General features: G+C 37.9%; 1 protein-coding gene across 1 annotated transcript in view; it reads left to right on the top strand.

Moving 5' to 3' along the window:
* LOC139117245 (heat shock cognate 71 kDa protein-like) overlaps window positions 1-6,000 on the top strand; it is a 58,913-nt gene continuing 52,913 nt past the window's right edge. Inside the window, exon 1 of the mRNA XM_070680191.1 lies at window positions 1-206. The gene's annotated coding sequence lies outside the window, so the exon portion shown is untranslated. The remainder of the gene's footprint in view (window positions 207-6,000) is intronic.

Raw genomic sequence — 6,000 nt, 5'->3', positions numbered from 1 at the left:
AAATGAGCAGTTTTTACGACTCTAGCTCAAAATACTGCTCACGAGACTAGACGGGAGTGGGTCGGAGGTACAGAGGCAAGCGGACAAATAGAATCTAGGCCCGTGCCATATCCGCTGTCAATGCTTGTATAGCTGCCACTTTCGTCATTGGAAATTACCGAACTGTTGCTTGTTTTGCACATATCCTGTGTCATAACTATCTCACAGTAAGATGTGTACTTTACTTGCTTGTTTTTTTTTTACTTTTAGTTACCCCATTTACAGTATTTACAGTATTTACACCTTCAAGTCTTGTGGTATCAGAAAACGCAGCGTTTAGTAGCTTTGATGCGAAGTACAAACTGGTGTTATTGTAGCTGCAATAATTGTAGCCCTTGGTTGGTGGGGATTGGGCTTCTGTCGTGCGGCTCGCGCTTTGCCCCAACCAGGGCTACAATTTCTCCCTATACCTGCTCGTGTAAAAGCTTCAGTGCGGATCTACACTGTATGGTCAAGGCACACACGGGGCCGCATTATCAGAGAATCTCGCCTTACCGTGTGCAAATTTCACCATAATCCTGCTCAAAATAATGTTAGAACCCTTGTAACTCCTATCGATGGTCAACTTTACTTCTTGCAGCTGAAAAATGACAGTTTAATGACTCAGACGCGAAGTCAATTCGAACTGGACCGCCGTCGTTGAACTCTGTACCCAGCCGACTTGTACCATTACGTTTTAGGGGTGGCCGACAGTTGTGAGGGACTAATGAAAACGGTGGCACTAGCAGCAGCGCGCTAGTGGCAGTATATACGTATTTAATCCTATGATGCAACACGACTTGTATGCTCGGAGATCGCCATCCTGCCACCGAGGGCGCCATTACATATATGACTAATGCTGTGTCCAAAAATAGCCACGAGCTGAAAATTGAGGTCATAGGCGTATACATGTTTGTCATCCTCGTTCGCAGTTACTTCTGTGGGATAGTTCGGAAGGCGTACATTTTTAGGTTTATTTCCGGATCTTTATAGCATGATTCTATCCGAAGATTCATATTATTCAAAAATTGAAGTTGAGTTTCTATTTTTTGACCTTTTTTGGGATATTTTTTGCTATCTTCTCTCTGGTTTTTGATCGACAATGCCTGGAAGAGTACGGAAGCCATTGCTATGCTTGCTCCGCGTAAACGTATGGTCTCAGTTTTTTGTTTGACCGATTTTTAAAAATTTCATCGCAAATATTTGGTGAAAAATTAGATTTTTGATGATACTTAGCCTGTTTCTTGATGAGAAATGTGGATTTTGAAAAATTAAGACCATATCATCATTGTACAACTAAATACGATTCCAATGATATACTGCATGCCTATGTTGACCCCGAAATCGAGGGAGGAGATAGAGTTTGAAAAAGGACAGTCACATCGGAATGAAAAATGTATTTCGCCATGTTACAAATTTGGCTTTTATAAAGCACATGGTACTCATGTTTGCGCTCACTTGTGCCGCTATTAAAATCCTACGTTACCATACCGTATCACAAGCACCGTCATACGCCGATGACTGTAATGTGTATGTGCCCATGTAGATGATGTACAAGTCTTTGGTAAACCTGTACGATATTTCGATCGCACGAATTTTGATTAAATGTTTATTTTTGCTTGATCCATGAACTACTAGGGCCAGAGTAGAACAGGCAGGTACGTAGTTTTGCTAACTGTCGACATAGGCTGTTTCGTGGTTGCCGATACTGTGTTGGCTGGTCGTATAATAATAACAACAAACGCCAGCTGATAGGGGTATTTCATACAGAACTTCACGATCGCTTCAATTGAAAATTGCGACCGGTTATTTATATGCTCACAGTCGGCGTCAACAGCTTTGCTGAATTTGAAGGGGTGCCTCATCAATTCAGTGCAGCTTGTTTTCAAATTTGTTTCTGTCTTCGCGATCAGGTATCAGAAATAACAGCGATTCACTGATTGTGCAAACAAGTTCCATCTTTCAACATCTGTTCACTTGAAAAACCACAAAAACGTGTCGTACATGTTCCTTGCCGGTGATAAATACATGCACGCGTGTACAAGGCAAAGTTTCCACTTGCAATGAATATTTTCGAGGCGACCGCAATCGCGGTGACTAGACTGGACGTACACTCTGATCGCGTTGCTACTGGTTCACATGTGGTTTATGCGTCGCGCAATATGGCGACAACGCAATGTGCAATCCGATCTTCGTGTGTACAAATCGTATTGCATTATGGGTAATATTGCGTACTGTGCAGTAGTTGTTGTTATTTTAACGTTATCTTTTCGGAGGATTGAAAAAAGGTCAGAGGACCGTTTGCTCCTTTTCAATTACTGTAAGAATACCACTATCGCTGAAAGCAAAGAGAGACCAGTGACCATTGAAGAACTTGCCATCTTTATTTCTGAAGAAGTGAAAGAGTATTCACGCCATGCAAAGTCTGTCGTCTCGTCTTTGCCATTTTATATAGATGCTCTGACAACAAGAGGACACCGCGATATAATTATAAGATATCCAATCGATATTTACGGCTACTATACTATACGATAGTATCATCGAGAAGCGAAGTTTGAGCCAGACTAGGGCTTGGCCAGAGCTGTAAAGTGGTGAAATGTCTGACATATATTCGCGACTCTTTTTAATCTTGAAGCTTATAGTGGTACATTTTCCGACTGTTTCAAATGTGTCTGAAATAGTTCCGATTCATAAGGGAGGCTCTAAGAGTGATGTCAACAACTATAGGCCTATCTCCCGTCTACCAGTTCTATCTAAAATACTGGAAAAAACATGTTTATATTAGTTTTTACAGTTTTATGCATTCAATCTTTTTTGTCACAACTCACAATCAGGTTTCAGACAACATCACTCTTGTCACATTGCTTTAGTCAAGTTAACTGACCAGGGTCTATACTTTTACAAAATATGGATGAAGATAATTGTTTTTAGATTTACGTAAAGAGTTTTTCATCGTTGATCATAACATTTTGCTGAGCGAACTTTCTGTACATAGGTTTTCTGATTTGTCACTGAAGTGGTTTCGATCATAACTTACAGGAAGAAGTCAATGTTAGTTTCAGGTGTACACGCTCATGTTTTGGCGATTGGTGCGGTTTATCTGAGGAGTCCATTTTTGGTCACTTCTTTTTTGATCATGTTATGTATGTCATTTTCCCCCACACTCATCATGACATGAGTTTAATTAGTCTAGTACATTCTCAACTTTGTGTAAAAATGGGAAGCTTAGATACTACTACTACTGTTACTACTACTTTTACTACTACTACTGCTACTACTACTACTACTACTACTACTACTACTACTACTACTACTACTACTACTACTACTACTACTAATTAATATAAGTATTATATAGGTATTTTGGGTCGAAAAGACCAAATATGATATCGATTTCACTGCCCCATGTTTCCATGGTAACCATTTTAGGGGTTGAAAATTTCAGTTTTTCTAATATCTGATGAAAAGTTACTTTGATTGATATTAAAATTATTTATTGACGGAGTTCGGGTAATAGAACACAAAAACCAGACTTATTTTAATGTTTCAAGTTGCGATGGTAACAATTTCGGGATTGAAAATGTGACTTTTTCCCTAATTTTTATTAAAGAACTATTGATTGATGTAAAAAATTGATCATAAGGTTTTTCTGGTTAGCACACCAAATAACACGATTTAAATGTCGGATGTTTCCATGGCAACCATTCAGGGGTAAAAATTACCAGTTTTTCAAAGATTCCACCTAAAATCCAGTAATCAACAAAGGGATATTTTGGGTTAGAAAGACCAAATATCCAGTGTAAAAATCCAGTAATCAACAGAAAGATTATACCAAAGGATTATTTTGGGTTAGAAAGACATAATATGATATCCATTTTTACTGCCCTGTATTTCCATAGTAACCTATTTAGGTTTTAAAAATTCAATTTTTTTTCCAAATTCCATTAAATGTTATCCCAGTTACTATGCAAATGCTCTCCTAAGTGTATTTATCACAGCATGAACTCCATGTTCATTTTTGTTTTATGTTGCCATGGTAACATTTTTTAAAATTTAAAACATAATTCACTGTTTTTTATTTATTTTATTGATTTCTAAGTAACAACTTTTAACATTTGTTCTATAATAATAATAATTGTAATTTCTTTGCCTTCAGCTAGGAAGAATAATAAAGATAATGTATACTGGGGTCATTCTGGTCAAAATTATGCTTTTCGTCAATTTTAGTGTGTTATTAGAATTAATTTTATATAGACCAGAAATAATTTTTCAAGCATTTTAATTTTGTTTCATGCAGTCATCCCAAATAAGTGTTATATAGTATAGTACTAACTTATTATGCATTCATTGAATTAAGTTTATGCCTTCAAATTATTTTACTAGTATCTCAAATTAATTTTCATGAACCCAATTCCCCTTAGCACCCAATGTACCATTATTTATCACAAGCAGTAACAGCGCACAGTTATTTTCATTTAAAACATGATTCACTGGTACTTATCTATTTTATGGATTCCTAATTAACGACGTATTAATATTCATTTTAAAATAATTTATTTTGATTTCTTTGCCTCATTCTAGGAAGAATAATGAAGACAAATTATTTCTGATTGCTTAACTAAAGTAAAATTATGGCCATGTAGTCGTGCATTTTTTTTGTGCGACCTGGCTTGACCTCATAAACTCTATGATTAGCTAGATCTCACCTTTCTATGGTAACAACGGCTAAATTTGAACACAGTGCCTGTATACTTTAAACACTTTTTTAAACCCAGCAGGCCAAGACAAGGGGGAAATATTACAAGTTAAATGTGTCGTGTTTAATACTGCCCTAGGTGTAAATAAAATTAAACTTACACCAACTCTCAATGAATTTTGTCCTATTTCTCCTTGTGCGAACGTCGTAGGAAACACTTATTGCAACAATTTACCCTAATATAAAGAATCGGCTGTCAATTAAACTGCGGTTGCTAACCAACCGGAGGTAAACAGTGAGACTAAACGTGCCCAGAGAAACTAGAAGAGCGCAAGAGACTAATCGTTTTGGCGTGTGCCGGCTAATCGGCTAACAAAAAACAGGAAACTGCAAAACCGCAAAAAGTGATAAAGAAATGTAAATAGCTATGGAATAGTTTCTATAAAAATCTCTACACATGTGTATCAACCTGGGGCCTATAGCACAATGGAATAGCCAGTATTATTGTAAAAGGCGATAGTCATATCAAACCATTGACATGCGGCAAAAATAATTAATCTTTCCACCTTTCAGCTTGGTGAAAAACGCATTTATTGATTCGCCAAAGGCCTGTGGATTCGCTTATTTTTGCACAAGTGCTACATGGACATAGGAAAAAGTTCGACTCACCCTAGCCTCTCGATTGTTGAATACAACCACGGTCAATGATGAGAGTTCTCGAATCAAAAACTGTAGCCGTGCTCGAATACAAATGTCTTCTCATTAAATTACGTCATTGTTATACAAGAGTTAGCATTCCAAAGTCTGTCACCCTGTTTTTTTCAAAGTTTGGAGAAGGGCGGCGTTTCCATCTGAATGATTGAACGACGTGAAACGCAAAATTCGATCGCATATTATCCGGCAAGATGTACAGTAGAAATACTGTAAACGATGCAGGTACGTTTATACGGTATAAGCTTATACTCCACAAAAGTCCATAGGCGGAGTGAACTTTCTGAAAGGGTTTCCTAAACGTACTGCTTGTTACCTTAGAGACTCACATGTGTTGCTGAAAAGTATTTGCTGCAGAAATTCCAGTTTCTGTCAACTTGCACAACATTTTAAAGCTCAACGACTCGCTCGAAACGAAGAAGTTCCAGACTGCACGTTCACGCGCACTTACGTAGACTCAATTGTGCATGCCCATACAGTCGCTAGCGCTGCGCTGTGCCTTGTTTTGTGCGCGCCCACGGCGGGCCACGTGCTGCCAGACACAGCGACTGTCGGCTTTTACAAGTATATAAATA

The sequence above is a fragment of the Ptychodera flava genome, chromosome 18 (assembly GCF_041260155.1).
Source record: "Ptychodera flava strain L36383 chromosome 18, AS_Pfla_20210202, whole genome shotgun sequence".
In the NCBI taxonomy this organism is placed as follows: domain Eukaryota; kingdom Metazoa; phylum Hemichordata; class Enteropneusta; family Ptychoderidae; genus Ptychodera; species Ptychodera flava.
This window is presented reverse-complemented; position numbering and strand designations above follow the sequence as displayed.